General features: G+C 46.0%; 1 pseudogene; it reads left to right on the top strand.

Annotated features, from left to right (window-relative positions):
- The first annotated feature begins 3,563 nt into the window (after positions 1-3,563).
- Positions 3,564-4,871, top strand: LOC148145305 (uncharacterized; annotated as a pseudogene).
- Positions 4,872-25,301: the final 20,430 nt, after the last annotated feature.

Below are 25,301 nucleotides of genomic sequence, written 5' to 3'. Positions count from 1 at the left end.
CCGACCACAGGGAAAAGACTTTGCCTATTTACCCTATCCATGCCCATCATAATTTTGTAAACCTCTATAAGGTTACCCCTTAGTCTCCAACGCTCCATGGAAAACAACCCCAGCATGTTCAGCCTCTCCCTATAGCTCAAATCCTCCAACCCTGGCAACATCCTTGTAAATCTTTTCTGAACCCTTTCAAGTTTCACAACATCTTTCCGATAGGAAGGAGACCAGAATTGCATGCAATATTCCAACAGTGGCCTAACCAATGTCCTGTACAGCCACAACATGATCTCCCAACTCATGTACACAATACTCTGACCAATAAAGGAAAGCATACCAAATGCCTTCTTCACTATCCTATCTACCTGCAATATATAATATATATGTCTTGCTTATTTATTATTTTTAACATGTTATTAGTGTCCTCTGTTGTAAAGACTGAAGCATATAAATTATTCAAATCCTCTGCCATATCTTCTTCCTATTTATTATTTTCCCTATCTTGTTATCCAAGGGGCCACGTTCACTTTGGCCTCTGTCTTTCTTTTCATGTATTTAAAGAAGCTCTTACTCACTGCTCTTAGATTACATGTTAGTTTGCCCAGATAGTTCATTTTGTCCCTCCATGTTACTTGTATGGTCATCTTTTGTTGGCTTTTAAATCTTGCCCAATCTTTTGGTTTGCCACTAATCTTTGCCACATGTATTTTTAAAAATTTAATAATGTCATTCTTTGGTTAACCATACTTATTTTGTCCCTTCCTAGAATCCTTCTCCATTACTAGGGTTATATCTTTGTGGGCGGCACGGTGGCACAGTGGTTAGCACTGCTGCCTCACAGCGCCAGAGACCCGGGTTCAATTCCCGCCTCAGGCGACTGACTGTGTGGAGTTTGCACGTTCTCCCCGTGTCTGCGTGGGTTTCCTCCGGGTGCTCCGGTTTCCTCCCACCATCCAAAGATGTGCAGGGTCAGGTGAATTGGCCATACTAAATTGCCTGTAGTGTTAGGTAAGGGGTAAATGCAGGGGTATGGGTGGGTTTCGCTTCGGCGGGTCGGTGTGGACTTGTTGGGCCGAAGGGCCTGTTTCCACACTGTAATCTAATCTAATCTAATTTTTGTTTTGAGTCAACAATTAAGAACTATTTCCTTGAGCATTTACTGGCTTGTGCTGGTGGACAGTCTTAATGACTTGGGGGTGTGTAGATAAATGAGTTGTTTTCTAGATGGATGGGTCTATTAGGATTTCATCTTACTATTGAGAATAACAGGGGAATGAGGTGTGGCACAGAGTCTCGACCATTTGATTAAAAAAGGCAGAAGTAGGAGTAGGACTCCTAGCAGTGTTCCTTCTTATAATGGCCAACACTATCTTACCCAATTGGGATAAGCATCCTAGTGCATCCCTACCTCTCCCAGTAATTTCTGCTGCCTCTTACTGTGACCAACATTTCCTGAAGGAAAAGGGAGATGCGTTAATATAGGATTGGAGATGAGACAGCCATGGTTCAAAAGATGGATGCAATCTGTGGGTGAAAGACTTATATCCCGGGGCTAAACGGGGGAGGGAGAGGTAAAGAATATATATGTTAGGAGAATCCTGACTAGTAGAGATCATTGGTCAGTAAGACAGAGATGTGGAAAATTGACCAGTGGATGAGGACAGCGTTGCAATTGGTGGGATATTAAGGTGCACTCATTACCATGACAATTTGTGTATAATGGAAAATTAACATTTATTGTGAAATCTATAAAGGGACAGGAAAACAAAGAAGTAAGGGCCTGACTGAAACTAGGGGCAAGTATTGCAAACAAACAGAAAAGTGGAAAGGCAAACCGACCTAACAGCAGACTTACAAGGCCAGTTAAACAATCAAAAACAACTCCATATATGGAAAGGAACTCGAATGTTCCAGGCCTCTAACCTTGCAGGTGTTAATAAGAAGAAGTGAAACATATCTATTTGCCTTCCCTATTACTTTCTGAACTTGGATGTCCACTTTTTAAGGTTCCTGAACAAGGCCCCGACTCCCTCTGTGCTGCAGCTATTTGCAGTTTGGCCCCATTTAATTAATACTCAGCTTTTCAAAGCTTCCTATCAGTCCTTTCACTGTCTCTGCAGCTATTCCCTTTAAAATCCTATGATGCAACCCATCAGATCCAGGTGACCTATTGGGCTTTTAGCCCATTTGTTTTGTTCGTACTTTTTCTCTAGTGATGGTTATTGTGTTTCTTACCCCTGTCTTCTTAGAGTCATAGACTCTTAGAGATGTACAGCATGGAAACAGACTCTTCAGTCTAACCCGTCCATGCTGACCAGATAAAGGGGATATGTGAAAGCTATCAGGCGCCCCTTACATGAGGCGTCTTGCCAATGTATTGGGTCCCTTTGCAGAGGTCTGAAATAAAAGTTTTCTTTGCTCTTGCAAGCATTTGAGTCGAGTCAATTTAACGTCCACGACAGTAAACTTGGGGGCTCGCCCGGGATCCCGTGACTGGGGAAGATTCTGAAGATTCCCAGGAGGCATAGGCGCCAGCGCCTTGAAGGTCTTTCATTTCATCTCGAGCGCTAAATCAGTCCTTTTGCGCAAGGAGGCTGGGAATCTGTGGATCGCCCCCGTGCCGGGGTCCGAATCGAATAGGGTCGGGGTAAGAGCCATGGCTAAGTAATCCCACATAGCGAATCGTTCTAAGAGAATAAATAAATCAGCAGGAGGGTCCAGTGAACTCTTGCACGATATTTCAGCCAAACTCAAGGAAAAGGATTGTCATCTCTAGAGTGTTTAAGAGACAGAAAATTTAAGGTTTTAGACTTGAAACTACCTCTGGCTGAGTTGGACTCACCAAGGATGGACCGGGTATGTGGTTTCTTGGTTTACGAAAACCAAGGCCTTGAGGCGGACGCGCCCAATGAGAGGGGATCTGCAGAGGTAAAAGCAAGTCATATTGGCAAAAAAGATAATGGTACCATTAGAGAGAGAGAGAGAACTGAACTCTTTTCCAATAACGCTGAAAATGGGCTGCAGCAAGAGCAAACAAAAAAGAGGGTCCACAAGAGGACTCAGAATGGTCAACCAAAAATACAATACATGTTAAATAATTATGGCCCAGAGACTGTAAAGCAGTTAGAAGTGTGGGTCATGGAATGTGGTTTTCCGGAAGTAGGAAGTTTTAGTAAAAGGCAGTTGGAAATACTGAGGTCACAGTTAGAGGAGGGAGAGAAGGAGATATGGAAGGGAAAAATAGAACCTGTGAATTGGAATGCTTATTAGAATGTGGAAGGCTGAGCCTGATATCAGAGAAAGGAAATCTCAAGTAAAAGATAGATCAAATACATGTATAAACACCAGCGCACATGCAGAGGCACGCGGAAACCAACCTAATGAAGCTGTAGAGTGTCTTACATCTGTCCCAGATCCTGACCTTGATGGCTCCCCTCCGAGACCTACAGCCCCACTACGAAATCCACCTGGAGAAAATTCCAAGTTAGCTGCCACCGCCTCAGGGTCTGCTGGGTCACCGGTAGCATTTCATACCCGCAACAGATTGAAGCAAGAAGGCCAACCGGAGGATGGCCACTCCAAGACGGAAAGGCATTCAGGGCCTATCCGCGATGGACGATGAGTCAGACGGCGAGAGTACTCACACACGATCACCTAACCAGGGGGTTCTGCAAGCCCCAATGGTTGAGGTTGCAGGTCCAGAAGGGTACCCGATGTTGGTCCACAGGCCATGGACCATGAAGGATTTGGAAAGTGCCTATGGGCAGTTGCCTGACCCACGCGAGGTTGGAGGTAATACGTTCCCTGAAGAAGTGACAAGATTCTGTACTGAGTTCCGTCCCACATCACATGAGATGAGCCATCTCCTGGGATGAAACTTGGGTGCCAGTGTCACCAAAATCAGGTATAACTGGCCAGCCGCAAACGTCCATTCCAGAACAGCCAACCCGCAAGCGGAGCAGAACAGAGACTTTAATGATTTTGTTGCAGCGCTGGCAACCGCCTGTAGGGTGGCATTCCCAGTGCAAATGGACATGACCAAAATTGCAATGTGCAAACAACAAGAAGGTGAGACAGTGTCCCAGTACCTTACGCACCTCACTGAAGTCCATAACGCCCATAGTGGACTGAGACCACCCGAGGACATAACGACAGCAGAAATCATGCCATATGAGGCACACCGGAGGAACAGCTTCTTCAATGGAATGAAGTACGAAATGGTGAAAAAGGTTAAAGGCACATGTATTACTTGGGACACAGGAAAGTTTAATTTGATAGAACAACACGCGATACACGCTGAAAAATTGCTGGCCCAAGAGAAGGATAAGTGGAAACTAAAGATGGAACAGCAAGCACATAAAGCTCAGCTTACTATGATGCAAATAGTCACCCAGCCATTGGAGGGAGGTGCTGCAGGAAGAGAGAGAGGCAGAGGTGGAGGTCACAGAAGAGGAAAAGGAAGAGGCGCAGGCAGAGGTAGATCTGGCGGGTGCTTTGTTTGCGGTGCAATGGACCACTGGGCGAAGCAGTGCCCGCACAGACCTGTCAGTCAGCCCTGGAGGCTGGACAGCAGGGTGACTAATGGGGGAAGGCTAAGGTGGAGGTGGGCAGCCCACAAAGGACAGAATCAAGTGAAGGCAGCATTATCTCAACCAGCAGGAGGGAAGCTGCACCATCTAGAACCTGGAGACTGAATAGTGGTGAAAGACGTCAGGAGGAAAAGCTGGAAGGCGAAGAGGTGGCTGAGGCCATTTCAAGTGCTCATTACAACACAGACAGCTGTTAAGATCGCCAAAAGAGCCATGTGAATACATGCCAGCCATTGCAAACGTGTAGCTGGACCTGAGGAGACATCGGACAACACCCGAACCAAATAAGTGCAAGTAGTGAAACTCCGATAACCAGATTGGACTTATATACATAGGGATTTGTAAGGTTGCTAGACACCTCATACAAATATGGGGCTGCCTCAGCTCACACTGTTAGTAAGTGCCCTGGCAGGATTACTTGTAAAAGCAGGGGCATCTGGGATAGAGTGCAGACATTAATCTTAACTGAGGGTGCTAAGGGGACCTTTACATGCAACCCATGGCCGTTTAGTAACCAGGATGACTATAAATGGGATGATAAATATTTATGCAGGGATCCTTGTGGTCCCAGTGACTGGCACCTAGTAACAGCCACCACAGCTACAGGGACACCTGACATGGGAAATAGGTATTCTATTATCAAGGAGGGAGGTGCCAGGGCACGGGTAATAATAACCAAGACTCAGAAGAGTGATGAGAGAGCCTGGGGGTGTGGAATAGAGAGACCCTTCTCCGACATCTATAGGCAGGTGAATATAGTGGTACAGTCGCCTCCCCCCTCCCCCCCAGAGATGCAGTGCAGAAGGTCCCACAGGAAATGGTAGCACCAGGGCACGGCAACCAACCAAACCAGATCATGGACCTAACCCCAAGCAGGGCAGAGGGCATTAATGTCACGCCAGAAGCTGGAAGGAGTCGGCCGTGGCTCAGGAGCAAGTCTAACTCAGAAGTGGAAACAGTCCTTCATGAGATAAGTGGCATAAATGCGACGACAGTAGGTTGGGAGGTGCGAAGGACCATCACTAGATGTGAAGGGAACAGAGCTTGTGCCTTGGCTCTAATACAACACCAGAGATTAGAAGTTGGCTATTCTTGTTGGATATGTTTGCACACAGCCCAACGATGGACTGCCGAACCTGGTGAGAAATGCTCGCTATCTGCTTCCACGGGCAGTGACGACCCTGACCCAGATAGGGGGAGCAGTTAGGGCAAATCTTGCATCACCATCCACTCAAGGCTAACTGCAGTCCCAATGCTGACACGCTGCCGACATAGTGGAAGGCAGGGGAGAAACGTGTATTTGCACCAATCGGGGAGACTCCATTTGGGGATCTCCCAGTGTACTACAATGCTGTACCTGAACAATGACTCTTGCTCAGCAACCAATGCAAATGGTATGATCATTAATGCTACTTGTTCCTTTATCAATAATCAGACCATGATGGCAGGTATAATATGGGCCTGTGGAGAGAGAGGGTACCACCACCTCCCTCTGGGATGGAGGGGGTGCTGCTACCCTGGGGTAATGACGATTGGCATGACAGTGTTCATCCCAAAGGCCAGTAACGGTCAAACCCGAAGGGACATCCCACGGCATTGGAATGGGTACACACTCGCAGACCCCTGGACTACACCAGAAGCGAACATTGGGTGGTCTATTCTCTTGGGAGCAGGGACAACGATGGCAATAAACAAGATTAATGGCTTGGCATATAGTGTGTTTCTGTTAGCAAATGAGACAGAGGAAGGTCTAACACTCATTAATACTGAGTTAATGGCAGTAAGAGAAGCAGTGATACAAAATCTATTGGTACTAGACATAATGACGGCAGAGAGAGGGGTGTCTGCAAAATGTTAGGTACCTCATGCTGTTTGAATATTCCTGATGAGTCCTAGAATATCACTCGTGTAATAAATCATATGAAGCTGGCAGTAAGACCACCTCCCCCAGCAAATGACTCCTGGTTCCAGTGGCTTACCTCCCTTTGGGGAGGATGGGGGTATTGGATCCTACACGCTCTACTATTTGTAGGGCTGGTCATACTGTTAGTGCTCTGTACAGGACTCTGCTTGTTTACCTAGGAGAAAATGAGGTCTGCAGATGCTGGAGAGCAGAGCTTAAAAATGTGTTGCTGGAAAAGCAGAGCAGGTCAGGCAGCATCCAAGGAGCAGGAGAATCGACGTTTCAGGCATAAGCCCTTCTTCAGGAATGAGGAGGGTGTGCCAAGCAAGCTAAGATAAAAGGTAGGGAGGAGGGACTTGGGGGAGGGGAATTGGGAATGCGATAGGTGGAAGGAGGTTAAGGTGAGGGTGATAGGCCGGAGAGGGGGTGGGGGCGGAGAGGTCGGGAAGAAGATTGCAGGTCAAGAAGGCGGTGCTGAGTCTGAGGGCTGGGACTGAGAAAAGGTGGGGGGAGGGGAAATGAGGAAGGTGGAGAAATCTGCATTCATCCCTTGTGGCTGGAGGGTTCCTAGGCGGAAGATGAGTCGCTCTATCTCCAGGCATCGTGTTGCCATGGTCTGGTGATGGAGGAGGACAAGGACCTGCATGTCCTTGGCGGAGTGGGAGGGGAAATTAAAGTGTTCAGCCACGGGGCGGTTGGGTTGGTTGCTGTGGGTGTCCCAGAGGTGTTCTCTGAAACGTTCCGCAAGTAGGTGGCCTGTCTCCCCAATGTGTAGGAGGCCACATCGGGTGCAGCGGATGCAGTAAATGATGTGTGTGGAGGTGCAGGTGAATTTGTGGCGGATATGGAAGGATCCCTTGGGGCCTTGGAGGGAAGTAAGGGGGGAGGTGTTTTGCATTTTTTGCGGTTGCAGGGGAAGGTGCCGGGAGTGGAGGTTGGGTTGGTGGGGGGTGTGGATCTGACGAGGGAGTCGCGGAGGGAGTGGTCATTCCGGAACGCTGATAGGGGAGGGGAGGGAAATATATCCTTGGTGGTGGGGTTCGTTTGGAGGTGGCGGAAATGACGAAGGATGATCCGATGTATCTGGAGGTTGGTGGAGTGATAGGTGAAGGCGAGTGGGGTTCTGTCCTGGTGGCGATTAGAGGGGCAGGGTTCAAGGGCGGAGGAGCAGGAAGTGGAGGAGATGGGGTGGAGAGCATCGTCAACCATGTCTGAGGGGAAATTGCGGTCTTTGAAGAAGGAGGCCATCTGGGTTGTTCGGTATTGGAATTGGTCCTCCTGGGAGCAGATGCGGCGAAGGCAAAGGAATTGGGAATACGGGATGGCGTTTTTACAGGGGGCAGGGTGGGAGGAGGTGTAATCTAGGTAGCTGTGGGAGTCAGTCGGTTTATAGAATACGTCCGTGTTGAGTCGGTCGTCCGAGATAGAGATGGAGAGGTCTAGGAAGGGGAGGGAGGAGTCTGAGACGGTCCAGGTAAATTTGAGGTCGGGGTGGAAGGTGTTAGTAAAGTGGATGAACTGTTCAACCTCCTCCATCGCCAGACCATGGCAACACGATGCTTGGAGGAAGAGCGACTCATCATCCGCCTAGAAACCCTCCAGCCACAAGGGATGAATGCGGATTTCTCCAGCTTCCTCATTTCCCCTGCCCCCACCTTTTCTCAGTCCCAGCCCTCAGACTCAGCACCGCCTTCTTGACCTGCAATCTTCTTCCCGACCTCTCCGTCCCCACCCCCTCTCCGGCCTATCACCCTCACCTTAACCTTCTTCCACCTATCGCATTCCCAACGCCCCTCCCCCAAGTCCCTCCTCCCTACCTTTTATCTTAGCCTGCTTGGCACACCCTCCTCATTCCTGAAGAAGGGCTTATGCCCGAAACGTCGATTCTCCTTCTCCTTGGATGCTGCCTGACCTGCTGCGCTTTTCCAGCAACACATTTTTAAGCTCTGCTTGTTTACCTGCCGAAGGCATTTGCTTATGAGTGCAGCAGGATACCAGATTTTAAAACGATTAGAGGCACCACACCAGGAAAATCCAATTTCATGTGTCCCACCATACCATAAAGTAGAAGTGTGTGACATGTGAAAATGGGCTATGTACAGGGCACACCAGAGCAAGTGACTGTACCACCAGAAAGCTTTTAAGGTGCACTCATTACCATGACAATTTGTGTGAGGTCATTCAATTTCTTTTTGCACTACTTCCAGATCTTTGGGGTAACACTGAGCTCCATGACTATCTCATCTTCTGCGTTCTGAGCATGTGACTGATTCTTTGATGTACTCTTCCATAATCAGTCATTGTTAACTTTTCAACATTGCAATATTCAGAATGACCTGAGGACTGCCAGTAACTAGAATGGTCCTCCCCTTTAAGAGATTCAGGCTAGCTTTAAATAATCTAATCACTCACAACACTGAATCCCCTGCTGATAGGTGTGGTGGACGGACAGCGAGAGAATGCACATTGCAGCCATGGAAATAAACAGATAGCACAAAGTTGGAATTCTGCCCACATTCCAATGAAAGAGCATGGATTAATCAAGCAATCCAATCTCTGCCTATTTTCAGGGGTTATTCAGTTTTACCCTACAATCTCTTACAATTTAGTGATTTTTCATAGATAACTTATAACACCAGAGTTTTTCAATGTATCTACTTGGAGTCTATCTACTGTATAAATTAAATGTTACCATTACTCTTCTCATTGATCCACTCATTTAGATACCATCTTTGGGGCATAAACTTCCAGATGCAAGAGAAGTGGTCTGTACAATGTCATCAGTTGGCTTCTGTTTGGATAAGTTGAATTTGTACAATATGTTCAGGCATAGCAACAGCAGTTCATGTGTGCTTAGTATAATGTTGAGGTCTGGTTAAAGTGCAGCAATCCTTGTTCTGAACTGTTGAATACATTTAATTTTATGAGTTACATCAAAGGCATGCTATGTCCAGATTCATACACTTAGTACTGATGATATAGATTCTTCTCTGTCGTGAACAGACAAAAGCTATTAGTGCTGTTGTTGATTTAGTGTAATAGATATAGACCATTAGTAACTCCAGAGCAAAATCTGACTGAGATTGCACATGACACATTCTCACAAGCTTTAAATAAGTTCATATCTAAGATATAAACTGGCAGCAACACCAAGAAACTCAAAATATTAACGACAGTTGTCTGGGTTGGGATTTTACTGTCCACTTTAGTATATTTTACTTGGCATTTGATCTGGGAGTAAACTTGCTATAAACAAATTTTCAATTTATTTTCAGCATAAATAGGTTGGCCAATTGTGTCAAACTCAAGGAATGGCTGTTTCCAGAATGGGCATTTCTGAACTGCTGGGTAAAGATGCATGTGTTCTGGCTCACAAATAACAATGGGAAGATGTTTAAATTCATACTGTCTGGTGTCCCTGATTTCTCCTTGCAATTACAGCAGAGAAAGGATTTAATTCTGTGGATCGCTGCCTTATTTTTATTTTGCTATTAGTAAAGCATTGTAAAAACTGAAGATGTTCTCCTTATATCCTGAGTATTATTCAAAACAAAACCTCACAGTAAAAATGTTTATCCAAATGGTTCAAATTATGTGGCAATCAATCATTCTTCATGTGCTCATCGAAAGGAATACAGCTCAGCAGCCTTGTATAAATGACTGACTGTATTGACCTCATTTTTAAAAGGGGAATCTTCTGTAATTTCTCCTGTCACCCCATCTGCAATTTCCACAGTGTCATTGAACCTCCACCAATTTAAGCTCAGCATTTTGTAAAGTGCCTCCACTGCCTTAGATCCCTTTATCCTCCTTTGTACCTGAGCCAGATGGGATATATCCAAGGTTACTACGGGAAACAAGGGAAGAGATTATTGCACCTTTGTCGATGATCTTTGCGTGCTCACTGTCCACTGGAGTAGTGTCAGATGATTGGAGGGTGGAAAATGTTATACTCTTGCTCAAGAAAGGGAATAGGGATAATTACAGTCTGGGAATTACAGACCAGTCAGTCATACCTCTGTGGTGTGTAAAGCATTGGAGAGGATTCCAGGAGACAGGATTTATGATTACTTGGAAAGCCATAGTTTGATTAGAGATACTCAGTATGGCTTTGTGAGGGGCAGGTCATGCCTCACAAAATGTATTTAATTCTTTGAGGATGTGATCAAACACGTTGATGAAAGTGAAGCAGTGGATATGGTGTACATGAATTTTTGCAAGGCGTTTGATAAGATTCCCCATGGTAGGCTCTTTCAGAAAGTAAGGAAGCAGCATGGGAGACAGGGAAATTTGGCTGTCTGGATACTGAGTTGGTAAACCCATAGAAGAGAGAGGGTAGTAGTTGATGGAAAGTATTCAGCCTGGAGCTCAGTGACCAGTGGCATTCCGCAGGGATCTGTTCTGGGACTCTGCACTTCGTGATTGTTATAAATGACTTGGATGAGGAAGCAGAAGGGTGTATTAGTAAGTTTGCCAATGACACAAAGGTTAGTGGAGTTATGGATAATGTGGAGGACTGTTGTAGGCTGGGACATTGACAGGATGCAGAACTGGGCTGATAAGTAACAGATGGAGTTGTCCTGGAAAAGTGTGAAGTGATTCATTTTTAGATCGTCAAATTTGAATGCAGATTACAGAGTTAAAGGCAAGTTTCCTGGCAGTGTGGAGGAACAGAGGGATCTTGGGGTCTCTGTCCATAGGTCCCTCCAAGTTGCCACCCAAGTTGATAGGGTTATTAAGAAGGCGTACGGTGTGTTGGCTTTCATTAGCAGGGGAATTGAGTTTAAAAGCCATGAAGTTATGCTGTAGCTCTAAAAAGCCCTGGTTAGACCACACTTAGAATATTATGTTCAGTTCTGGTCACCTTATTATAGGAATGATGTGGAAGCTTTAGAGAAGGTGCAGAGGAGATATACCAGGATGCTGTCTGGACGGAGGGCATGTCTTATGAAGAAAGGTTGAGGGAGCAAGGGCTTTTCTCATTGGAGAGAAGAAGAATGAGAGGTAACTTGATAGTCGTGTACAAGATGCTGAGAGGCATAAGTAGAGTGGATCACCAGATACTTTTTCCCAGGCGGAAATGGCTATCAAGAGAGGGCATCATTTTAAGGTGATTGGAGGAAGGTTTAGTGGAAATGTCAGATATAGGTTCTTTACTCAGGGAGTGGTGGGTGTGTGGAATGCACTGCCAGCAGTGGTAGTAGAATCAGAAACATTAGGGACATTTAAGCAACACTTGGGTGGGCACATGGATGATAGTAAAATGAAGATTATGGGAATTGTGTAAACAAATAAAAAGCAACAGCTTACGTTAATGTAGCATCCTTAATGTAATTGATGCCCTAAGGTGCTTCATTGGAGTATTATAAAGCAAAATTAAGCTTCAAGTGCCATAAGCAGACATTAGTTGTTTGACCAAACTTTTGTCAAAGTGGCCTCACTTGTGGAGCAACCTAACAGAAGAAAGAAAAGTGAAGAAGCAGACATGTTTTCAGAGGGGGGTGTTGGATCACAGAGTCCAGGCATAGTGCAACAGTTAAACTTGGGATGCTCAAGGAGCCAGAATTAGAAATACCTCAGAGGTTCTGGGAAGTCAGCCAGGAGTGCAGTGTAGCAATCAAACTAAGAGATAACAAAGACATGAATGAAGGTATAGCTAAGGCAGGAGTAACATCAGATGATGTTACAGAGGTGATAATTGGCAGTCCTTTTCATCATGCAGATAGATGGTTGGAAGGGCATCTCTGGGTCAAATATGACCCTAAAATGTTATGAGAAACAGACTTATCAAAACTGAAAAGAAGGTCAAGTGTGAAATGCGGGTGGGATAAAAAGATGGAACATTGCAAACTAAAGAAAATAATGAATTTAATAGCATGGATTTATCATTTTATTTTATTATTCATCCTTTATGCTTCACAAACCATGATTGTGAGCATTAATACTTATTATTTCTTTGGTCATTCTGTATGAGAAGAAGTATAGATGAATTATTTTTAACCTATGTTCCCTAGGAAACAGACTCAAATGAAGAAGGTTAACCAATTTTCAGACACTAAAGTATTGTGTGATGTAAGGTTACAAGATGCCAGTACATTCCATAATACCAACCACTTCAGAAAGGCAGCTTCTCCTAATTTATGGTTAAATACTTTGACAAATATAACTATTTATTATTATGGCATATATCAAAAAGGTAAAATATTTGTAACATCAAAAAGCATTAAACACCGCAAGGGAAAGCAAGATTCATCAAATATGATTGAGGCTGTGGGGCCCAATTCAATAGCCTCCAAAGGGGGACATGAGGATTTCAATGTGCAATAATCTCACGCCATTTTGCTATAATTCAGGCAGCATGGAATCTTCGTGCTGTCTGCTCATTATCAGGCTTTCTGCCTGCAGCCAATGCTAACCACGCTCTTGATTGACTGCACACATCAGCAATGGGTCTAGAATTGTAACTTACTGGAACTATTTAAATCCAGCCAGCACAGTTTAAAGCCAGCCTGTACCTCTTAAAGGGGAGGTACATCGTAAATGAAGCAGGTGCTGGTAGTTTGTTGTGAGGTGAATCTGGCTTGGAAAAGAGAGGACAGTGGCTGGATTTGGGACAGAAATGGCACCCAGGTTTTCCAACCCACACCACTGCAAGTCTTACAGGACTTGGACTAGGTGGGAAGGATGGGAGACATCCTGATTCCACAGGGGAACCACAAGGCCTTGCAGATAAATGGTGGGAAGGAAATGGGAGCTGATAGCTTATAGAGATCATTGCCAGGAGTGCAGCCATTTAGACCTGGATTCAGCAACACTAAATCTTTGTGAATGCATTTTCAAATGGCACATTTCCCAACCACATCTCCAAGCATCACTTACTGCTCATAATCCTCATCCATTCATTACACACCAACCTACAATCTTTATCCTTACTCTGACCTTAACATTCATTTGTTCCTTTTCACTTTCATACTTGGCATAGTGCAAGCCTTCCCGAGGATCCCGAGCCAGAAGAGACTGACAGCTATTTAATAATGGAATCACATTACACAAGTATAATGCACTTCCAACTCTCCTGCACAGATAGTGCACAGCAGGAGTTAACAGGAGCTGAACAGATGGGAAGAAGCATGCTTAGGCACTCGAATGGAGGAAATGGTGTTGTTCATAATGGGAAAGGCTGTGGTCAGCAGCAGCAAGGATGAATCCACTAAAAATAATGGTTCTTCATATAATCTTCTTTCTCACCTCCACTTCAACTTCATTCTGCAATCTTTTCTTATTTATGTTTCAAATTCTATAACAAGAACCTCTTGCCACCTCAATCACAATCCTACCAATGTGTTTTTTTTTCCCAGACGACCATGGTGTTCAAGCTGACTAGGCAGTACTGGACAAACAATAACAGTGAGGATGAAGACACACCATCATTTAATTTCACACTCAGATACTGATGCTGCGAGTATCGAATTGAACTGAATTAGTTTTATTGTCACATATATTCAAATGAGTGCAGTGAAAAATTTACAACTCACCACTTATGGTGACATCTTAGATACAGGTTCTTGAGTACAACCCCTTTGGGAAAAAAAAATTAGAAAAATAAAGAAATAAAAAGTCCAGCATTACAAGCCTTCAAAAGTACAAAATGATACAATAATGTTGAGGTGAGATCTGCACATGTTGAAACATCAGGTACAATGTACCACAGTGAAGTTGGGGGGTGGGGGTGCAGAGATGGTGCAATTCCAGTTTGCCAGAGGGCAAGGTTGTATGCATGCTCTCTCTAAAGGATCCAGATGACAGCCTCAATATACCAAGCTCCGGAAGAAGGTTGATGGATGTGCCCAACAAAATGTTTGGAGCATTAGGAAACTTTCCAGAAAGGCTGTGATCAATATCAGGGAACATTGAGGAGTCCAGCACCAACTTGACTTAAGGCTAAGAGTAAGGCCCATCCTTTACAACATGGAAGTACTAACCAACTCTATGAAAACATATATTGATCCAAAGTTGGTGCGGTCTCTGATGGCTGATGTCTCAGCTACTATTATAGCACAAATAGCTTCCACCAAAAGTCTGAGCGTTACAGTGGAAATCGATATTGGTGTCATGCAAGTTCAGACAGCTGCCAGTATAGCTGTGATGTGGAGATGCTGGTGTTGGACTGAAGTGGACAAAGTCAGAAGTCACACGACACTTGGTTATAGTCCATTTATTTGGTTTATTTGAAATCACAAGCTTTTAGCACACTGTTCGTTTGTCAGGTGAAGTCATTATGGCTGTGAATAACATTGTTTAAAATGCACTTGTTGAATATTGCAGCAGGTCAGCAAACTGTGCTCAAGCTCGGGTTGTTGAGGAATTACTCAGGAGCAGCGCTTCATAGCAGCACCATAACCAAGGCTCTTGGAAGACAAGCACTAACAAGGCGATTAATTTAACTTTGCCTGCAATATGATATGATTTCATTTAGAAAATTGGTTTGGAATGTTTATATGATGTTGGTTTTTATTGGCCTGGATATTATAGGTCCCTGCCAGGTCCAGTTTTGGCGGGAGCACACACAAAATGTCTGGTAGCCATTTCATTGCATTTCCAGCCATCACCAACCTTTGCCAATAATGAAGCATTTCAGGGAGGTGCCCACTAGGATGCCAGCCTCAACATTTAATGAGGTTCTCAATCTGTCTCATTAAGTGGCAATCAAGAGCCCCAGTCTGCCCCTTCCTGCAGCTACAGAGTGCTGGTGGAGCAGAGAGGAAAGGCCAGCTTTAAAACTGCTGTTTTGAAAAGGCAGGAAGGAAAAAGAGGAAACTATTAGCTGTCATAGCTGGGGTCCAGGGGCGACTTCTGTGCATCAGGAATCCCCACAAGATGTGAACCGCTCTGGTAGTCCCTCTCCACCAGAGCCTCCGAATCCTGCACCCTCCCAACCACCGCCCCCACCTTGGGGACCCAACCTCTTCCAGAGGTTACCTCATATCTGTTCTCTTTACTCTCCTTCATGACAATATTGTAAGCTGTGACAGTGCCCACCACTATCATGGCTATCATGGCCAGTCAGTTGAACCCTCAGCTCTCTGGATGAATTAGGAGTGACTTCTTGTCCCCTGAGGACTGATGAAGAAGTTAGAAAGCCACAAAGGGATCAGTTCCATTTTTACTTCCTTTTCCTGATATACTGGAGGCTCAAGGGTTGAACATCCCACTGCAAAAAGGACTCACTGCAGTATCAATTGCATGCCTGTCCTCTTACAGAATGAGGGGGACATCATAGTAGGGTGCTGCTGGCTGACTCTCAGAGAACAGAATCCTCTGGAGCTATACACTTACAGCCTCTGGCAAAGGTATTTGTCCTCCCTGGACAAGACCGATAGCTTGGGCCATAGCTTTATTAACTGCCTCCTGCTCCCATTATCCTGCTTCCCTTTCCTATTAACATAGGCATGTGAATCCTACAATGAGAACAAGCAAAGTTCTTTGTTAAAATCTTTTCCCATCAATATATGATTTTGAAGAATACAATAACCAGTCCCTGTAAACCATCCACTAGTTCTCACAGGGAATCGGCAATCATCGGGCATTGTAAAATTATAATTGTCTATCTTAAATAATGTAACGTCAATCAACCATGTGACTTGTCGACCTCTGTATTATTCCTATAAAATATCCTGCCTTTGTGTGTAGAGCAGAGATTCATTGAGAAGTGCCACCAAGAATAGGCTACATGACTCCTTTGGTGTCACTGAGAATCTCTCGCCGGCTGTCCAATAATAAAACATCTACCGTTATACTGAAACTTGTGTCATCCAGATTCGTGGAAGAATTTGGTGCCGTGCCTCGGATCTCAAAATGGGGAATGTCTCGTGAGGCTGAGTAAGTGACATGAAAGTCCGAATTGGGCAGAATCGAGCGGTAAGAGCGCCCTGGGATATTTTATCCCTTACTGCTCCTTATGTTCAGCGAGACGATCTGTCCCTCACCCCGTGGAAACGGCACCTTGAAGAGGTTGCAGCGATCACTCGGACTCAGTGTGTAAGGTAGGAAAATTTGTCCAGTTGTTCTAAATTGCTGTGGGGTGACATTGGCTACTCTGTATTGTGCAAATTCTGGTTTGGGAGCTGCCTCGTTTGAATATGGCTGGTGGAAATTAATCTAATAGATATATATAAAAAGAGAGCAGGCTTGTTAAATTTCTCGCTCCACAGTACTAATACAGCCATTGGAAATTTTGTTCATATTAGAGCAGAGAGGTACAATGGGACAATTACTTGATGTGGCTGGGAAGGGGACCCCTTCCCCCTTCAAAGCATGTGTGAATATTTAACTGATCAGGAAAAAGACATCGGAAATTAAGTGCAGCACAGCACAAATGGCTCGGGCTCAAGATTCTGGGATATGGATGCCTGTGAGCAAGCGGTGGAACTGATTTGGAAGAGAAACTGTGGTAAAAGGTGTAAATCCATTATTAAGAATGGAAGGTGAGTGCCGACAACAAATGCAGGACACCTTACTAGCCAGCTGGAGAAATAATGCCTGTGACAGGGAGATAGAGGTGCTAACAGCAGATGGGATTCTGAAAGGTTGGGAGGCGCTAAAGGCGGAATGTGAATGGGTGGATGGTAGGTGAGAAAGGGAACAGGACAAACAGCGCAAAGAGGCCAAAGCTGGGGAAGGTAAACTCGAGGGGTTAAAGCGGCAGCGCCGCAAGAAGAACGTGAGCACTTCCTGAGCTCCAGTCTGGCATACTGACCCCGCTTGAGGAGGGAGGGAATGACACTGAGATAGAGGAAGAATGGGGATGCTATCCCAGTGTGCTGAGACCACCAGTTAAACCACCCCCGGCCCCATCCCTGTCGCTGTACTCGAGCCCTGAGAGATCTTGTCCAGCCGACTGGGTTAAAATGCATTAGGAAATCTCTGCACGGGAGTTCACCATCTCCATATCACCCCCAAAACTACATTCGCTATCAGGCACTTGTCGAACCCCAAATCAGATGAGGAAGATGAGTCGCCCACTATCGTGGTTTATGTCCTGTGGAAACCCCAAGAGATGATCATGATTATGAACCAGGTGCCAGACTGTAAAGATAAGCCAGCCCAATTCACTCAGCACATCCGGCGCACCATTCAAATGGACAATGAAACAACTTGGGATCTGTTTGCCCTTTGCTTCATGACCTTGTCACCAGAAGAAGATGGCAGGAGCAGATGGGTGAGAGTGACAGAAAGGGCCCACTCCACACTTATGAGAATTTAAATGACAGGTTCAAAGACAACACTCAAGTCAATCAAATTGTCCAGTCATTGGAACACTCCTTACAACAGCCTATCAACATCAGCACGATCCTAGATTGCAGACCCAAGGTGGAACTGTCCAAAGGGGAGACTTCTGGGAGAGATTTATTGCCTGCTATGGGACCTTTGCTGGGGACCAAGTTTTCAACTTTGGGAAGGAATCACCATTGTTTAATTTGATGGTTCGACAATGTGTCCCCTCAAGTCTCGCTGACATGATACGCACGAATAACAAGGTCCCAGATGAGAAGGGCCCTTGTGTATTACTGGGAAGGCCAGAATGACCCCAAACCACGCTCTGAAACCCACCCAAAAACACAGTTCATTCAGCTGCCCCTCGAGCACTACACACCCCCAATTAGTACTAATGAGTTCCAGTAGAACCGGAGACCTCCCCGGGCACAAACTCTCCCCCAGATGCTGGTCCAGTGATGCCCACCAAGTCGCCTTTCCCCATGGGACCTTGGAGAAAGGAACAGGGGGTGTCCTCTGATGCACCTTAGATGAGGGGGAGACTGGGCCAATACCCAGTGAGGCAGCCAGGCCAGTATTTCAGCTATCGGAGACCCGGTCACTGGAAGGCCAAATGCCCTGTTTGCCTGGAACCTGACTATCCAGGCTCGGATCTGCCACCACGGACTCCTTTCACCTCCAACAATCCACTTGCCTGATTTCCAAATGGGAACCTCCCAGTTGTCAGCATGTCCCCTCAGCAGGAACCCAACATTACCCTGCAGATAGCTGGAACTCCAATCCTGTTTATGATTGATACAGGGACAACCAATTCCACCCTCGAACAGGAAATTGTGAGGGGTAAGGGATTTCAGCTATCAGGCAGGACAGTGGCACTCGCCGGGTTTGAAGGGACAAGCAGTGTGTTTCCTAAAACTGTTCCACTGGAGGCTGAGTTCTGTGGACGAGTCTGCTCTATTCCTTTCACAGTGACAGTTAGATCAGATGGAACCTGGCAGGCAGGGAGCTGCTTTGTCCCCTAGGAATTGAGGTCACCTGTATGGATGGGGGCATAACAGTGGGACTACATGGCCAGACGCAATTCCCCCAGTTTGCAGTCCCCCCGTGGTGGGGGCTCAGAATTGAACAATCTGCATTCACACCGCAAGTCCTGACCCTGGACCCCCATATGACAGTTTGCTATGACTTCACTGGATGCTCCACAGAACAAAGCCGGTATTACATGCCGTTTGAGGACATGGAATCCTCTGTTTTGGTTATCGGTAAGGTCAACAGTAAGAAAGGCTCTGCTTATCTTGTTCGAATCCCACACTACTTGTGGCAGAAAACAGGGTTAGTAGTCCCACACATCACCTGCACACTCTGCCCATGGTTTAAACGTAGAGATGTGCATCACCTTGGCTGCACCTTGACACAACTCGCAGGGACTGTGGCAACACTTCACAGAGGGCTGCTTGAAATACTGGGAATTCCCACAACAGAAGGTCGGTACCCTGACACGCCACCCATCCTCTGTGAACCCAACCAGAGTCGTTGAACCCCGGCTGTAGGCTGCCTCTAACCACAAAGTCGGCTGCACCCCTTGCCCTTCCGTGCAAATACAATTAAAATCGAACCAGAGCCCGCCTTCGATCCCACAGTATCCCATCAAACCAGAGGCAGAACAGAGAATCCAGACCCTCATTGACTCTTTCCTGGCACAAGGTATCCTGGTTCCGTGCAAAGCACCTTGCAACACCCCAATCTTCCCAGTGCCCAAGCCAGGCCGACAGGACTGGAGGCTGGTGCTGGATCTGAGGAAGATCAATGATATCATGGCACCGTTACACCTTCTTGTCCCAAACCCAGCTGCCATATTTAGCTGCATACTTGCTGATGCCTGTAGCGAGACTATTATTGATCTTCAGCTTGCCTTCGTTTCCATCCCGCTACACTCAGACTCTCAATATTTATTCGTCTTTAACTACAGAGGCCAGCAATATACTTGGACCTGCCTGCCCCAGGGGTTTGTCCACTCACCCATCCTATCCTCAACCCTCCACAGTCATTTACGCACCCTGAAACTCCCACAAGGATCTATCGATGTCCAATATGTAGACGACCTGCTTGTCACCAGTAACGACCTTTCTAACTGTGTGACTGACACCACAATACCACTGGCTGTTTTACACTCCCTTGGGTATGTGGTTCCGCCCCATAAGTTCAAGCGCTGTCAAAAAGAGGTCAGATTTTTGAGGATTCTCCTCTCCGCAGGGGAACGGAGATTGACAGACGAACACATTCGGCCCATTGCAAAAACCCCACTGCCTACGACCCCCTAAACAGATGCAAGCCTTCCTCGGCCTTTTAAATTTCTGTAGGCAATGGATTCTGAACGTTTCCCTCCACACTCGCCTACTGACTCCATTGGCATCAACCAATACACCCCCACCCCCCCACCAAATTCACCCTTATGACCGAGCAGCTGATGGCATTGACTGAATTACAAGACAGATGTCTACAAGCCCCAGCCTTATGCCAACCCCTGTACAATTGACCGTTCCAACTGTATGTCACCATTAAGGATGGATGTGCCACTGCTGTCCTCACCCAAACTCACTGAGACAGGAAGTGTCCGATGGCATACTTCTCAACTAAATTGGACCCAGTAGCAGCCAACCTCCCCCCCACCCCCAACCCCACCTGCTCACAGGTATTTCCTGCTATACATGTCCTGATATCAGCCGCCTCAACCATCACTCTACACCAGCCAGTGGGGGTTTTAACCACACACTCTGTTGTCGACCTTCTTACCTCATGGCAGACTCAACATTTAACACAGGCACAGGCCAGGACACATATGAAGCAGCCCTACTCAACAACCTGCTGCTGACCTTCTCCCATTGCACCACCCTGAATCCTGTGGCCATCCTGATGGAACTCCTGCAGCACATCTCATCTCCCGAACATGACTGCCTGCTACCGAATCACCTTTTCACCTCTGCTTGTGACGATTTTGCCGACCTACATCTTGAATGTACGGACTTCATGTTTTATGTGGATGGCAGCTCCTTTATTTCACCTTCAGGTCAGCGGTGCTTGGGATATGGGATCGCTACGCATGATAAAGTGGTTGAACGTGGAGGCTTTGGAACTCCACTGTCAGCACAGAAGGCTGAATTGTTTGCCTTCACTCAGGCTTGCATCCTGGCGGAATCAGCCAATATATATATGGACTCTGGCTATGCTTTCAGTATTGTCTATGACTACGGTGCCTTATGGGAGCATAGGGGACTTTTAACCTCCAAGGGGCAACCCGTTAGTAACGCTGTTTTTGTGCATCATCTCTTACAGGCCTTACAGTTACCATCCAGCCTACTGGTGATCAAATGTTCAGCTCACACTGGTGCCGCTGACAGAATCTCCAAGGGCAACGCGCAAGTAGATGCCACCGCCAAGCAGGAAGCTTTACACCCCACTTTCCTGGTTCCGTTGGGCTCACAGCAACACCTCGTTACAAAGACAATAAGGACAGGTATGCCAGACCTGGGTGAGGTATGTCACATACAGGGGGGATGCCCCTGCAGTGGAACACAGACTGTGGTCACAGATGGGGTGCATCCTTGAGGCTCATACCAAACTGGATGAGCTTTGTGGGACAGATCCCTGTTCCTTCTTTGTTTTTACTGATCCTAGTAGACTATGTACATAACTGTACACACCTCGGCAAGGAGGGAATGGTCAGCACTTTGCCACAGACTTGGTGACACCCTGACTTCCAGAAAACGGCCGGGAAACGAGCACAAGCATGCTTGTTTGCAAAAAGATGAATGCCGGAAAGGTGATGCCTTGCAGTTTCGGGGCTACCTCTTTGCCTGGTGGGCCTTTCAATTGTTTACAACTAGACTTTATAGAACTACTCAGAGTATAATGTTATAAATATCGTTTGGTGATAGTAGATGTCTTCAACAGATGGACGGATGCAATCCCAACAAAGGACAACATGGCTACAACATGGTAAAAATACTACAGAGGGAAATAACTCCCCGCTATGGACTCCCGGATGCCATTAGCTCACACAATAGGCCACACTTAGTGGCTAAAGTTAACCAGGAGATTTGCAGGGAATTAGTGATAAAACAACAATTCCACTGCACCCACCACCCAAAAGCATCTGGAGTGATGGAATGAGCAAATGGTATCCTAAGAAATAAGCTGGCAAAGCTAAAACAGGAAACAGGCCTAAGTTGGCCTACCCTTGGCCCTGTTCCACATGAGTGTTACCCCTTCTAGCAAAACTGGTCTGCCTCCTGCTGAGGTGGTTGTTACGGGAAGCCCACGAGGACCCCATGGGGACCTGGGATAGTCCAAATCCCCCTCCCTGAAAAACTAGACATCAAACGAGTGGCACGGTGGCACAGTGGTTAGCACTGCTGCCTCAAAGCGCCAGAGACCCGGGTTCAATTCCTGCCTCAGGCAACTGTCTGTTTGGAGTTTGCACATTCTCCCCGCACATTCTCCCCGTGTCTGCGTGGGTTTCCTCCAGGTGCTCCGGTTTCCTCCCACAATCCAAAGATGTGCAGATTAGGTGAATTGGCCGTGCTAAATTGCCCGTAGTGTTAGGGGAATGGGTCTGGGTGAGTTGTGCTTTGGCGGGTCGGTGTGGACTTGTTGGGCCGAAGGGCCTGTTTTCACACTGTAAATCATCTAATCTAAACTAAACCCTGGGAGAGAGGTGAGGGTTTATTACAGGGGCTAACCAAAACTCTCCCAAGTTTGCATTTGCAGGTATGCCAGGTTTACAGAGAGACCGACAATCTGCCTGAAGGGAACTATCCCGCTGCCAAGCCAGGGGATTTTGTCCTGATAAAAGACTGGGAACGAAAGAAGCTGGAACCACAATGGAAAGGACCATTTCAGGAGCTGCTGACCACCCCATGCTGTGAAGGTATAAGGGCAGTCCCAGTGACTACACAGAACCAACTGCAAAGCAATCAGCACGGAAACCGACACCGATAAGGACAAAGATGTTTTCCATACTTGTGACTTTGGTGACTTTGGGGAATGTGGCCTTGGGAATAGGTGTATTTCAAACTGTCACCCCTCAGCATTATACCTTTTTGAATCTGGCCTACCAGACAGCCCATGTAACAGGAAGAGACACCCTCTGCTGGGCATTTATCCACATGCCATCCCACTCGGTGGAAGGAATCCCTTTGTGGCCCGTACCTTTTCGCTGGTACAAAGTGGCTGAATGGCTACTGCGTCAAAGCCTTTCTGGTGATCCTGCAAACACCGATGATGCATGGGAATGGCAGTCAGCAGAGTATAACCTGACCCCATTCAGGCACTGGTATTACCTGAATAACAACCAATCACATAGGCCTCCCTCACTTGTTGTTCTCAACAACACCATTGATGACACCATTTGTTTCAGGCGGGAGGGGAAACCCTCTAAAGGTACTTATGTGGGAACAAATAAGTGCTGTTTTGCTATCCCCTGGGTTGAACCTATTCAGAATTTAACAGAATAAGTCTACTTTGTATTTGATTGGTCTGCTGTCCCAAACAGAACATCAGGCTGCCTCTGGAATAACCCTGCTCCATGGCTGTAGTGGTGGTGCAGTTTCCACTTTAACAGCTTACAACGGCACATATTACGTTTGCGGGTTGAAAGTTTACCCCGGCTTCCCTCCGATTGGGAGGGGGTCGTGCTACATGGGGAATGTTGTACTCCGCATTCGCGTTTTGGATGAATCACTCTCACCCAGAAGGTCCCTCACTAGGTTAATCGCCTGGGTGGGAGTGTTCTCTCCTCCAACGGGAATCTATTTACATGCCCAAGAACTTAGTCAGCTCAGGACGGTATGGGAAAAAGTCACCAATGATACAGCTAGTGCCTTAACTGAAATTAATGCAGAGCTACTTGCAGTTAGAACGGTGGCCTTCCAGAATCATTTGGTCCCAGACTTCCTGCTATTCAAGGAGGATGGTACCTGTGCTACTGTTGGAGCAGAATGCTGCACCTACATCCCTGACAAGTCCACCAACATCACTGATCTTTATAAACACATCGCACAGGAAATCCAGACTTTCCAAACTACTGATAATGAGTTTAGCAATGGCATGGAGGGATGGCCACTAGGAGGCATTCTTGAGGGACTGGGAGGCCTGCTACTACATACCAGACTTACAATGCCAACTGTAATTACCTGCATTCTAGTGCTTCAGTGCTTATGGTCACTGTTGTCTGAGTGTTTTCGTTATAGTCTCTGAGGGGACCTGGGGTTGATCATCGAATGATCAATAGGAGGGAATGAGGAAGTTAGAAAGCCACAAAAGGATCAGTTCCAATTTTATTTACTTTTCCTGACATACCGGGGACTCAAAGATTAAACATCCCACTGCTATAAGGACTCACTGCAGTATCAATTGCATGCCTGTCCTCTTACAGAATGAGGCAGGACATCACAGCAGGGGGGCTGGCTGACTCCTGGAGAACTGAATCCTCTGGAACCATACATGAGGATTCCACTTGCAGCCTCTGGCAAAGGTATTTGTCCTCCCTGGACAAGACTGGCCTTGGCCACAACCTTATTAACTGCCTCCTCTTCCCATTATCATGCTTCCCCTTCCTATTAACATAGGCATGTGAATCCTACAATGAGAACAAGCAAAGTCCTTTGTTTAAATCTCTTCCCATCAATCCATGATTATGAAGAATACGATAACCAGTCCCTGTAAACCATCCACTAGTTGTCACAAGGAATCGACAATCATCGGGCATTGTAAAATTATAATTATCTGTTTTAAACAATGTAACAGCAATCAACCATGTGACTTGTCAACCTCTGTATATTCCTATAAAATATCCTGCCTTTGTGTGTGGAGCAGAGATTCATTGAGAAGTGCCACCAATAGTAGGCTACACGACTCCTTTGGTGTCACTGAGAATCTCTCATTGGCTATCCGGTAATAAACATCCATCGTTATACTGAAACTCGATTCATCCGGATTTGTGGAAAAAATACATCAACACTGGGAGTTTGGAGTTTAGCATGTTTATGCTGCCCCCAGCATGCTATTGCTGGACGGCAGCCTTTTTAAATGTTGGTATATTTGGAATATGTGTATATTTAGGGCCTAAAATAAAACAAATAACCACAGGTGCTGGAGATCTGCAAAAAACAGAAATTTCCAGAGAAACTCAGCCGGTCTGGCAGCATCTGTGGGGAGAAAACAATTAACATTTTGAGTTAATTAACAATTAACATGGTGACTCTCTTTCAGTTCATCAGTTTTGATGAAAAGTCACCGGCCTTGAAACATCAACTGTTTTTCTCTCCAGAGATGCTGCCAGACCTGCTGAGTTTATTCAGCAATTTCTGTTTTTGTTTTTTATTCATAGCTTTATTGTATTTCTTTTGCATAATAAGCTTCAGATTTTGTTTTAAAAGAACATAGACAACCTTGTGATTAACGACAAAAATATCCAACTGCCAAAATAAAACTTCAAGCCAGCTTTCATTCTGTAATCTGACTTGTCCAGTATTATCAACTGG

Source organism: Chiloscyllium plagiosum, unplaced genomic scaffold (genome assembly GCF_037043375.1).
Source record: "Chiloscyllium plagiosum isolate Xiang-an unplaced genomic scaffold, Cpla_swu_hap1 HiC_scaffold_25, whole genome shotgun sequence".
Lineage (NCBI taxonomy): Eukaryota > Metazoa > Chordata > Chondrichthyes > Orectolobiformes > Hemiscylliidae > Chiloscyllium > Chiloscyllium plagiosum.
Note: the sequence above shows the minus strand (reverse complement) of the source record. Positions and strands in the feature narration are given on the sequence as shown.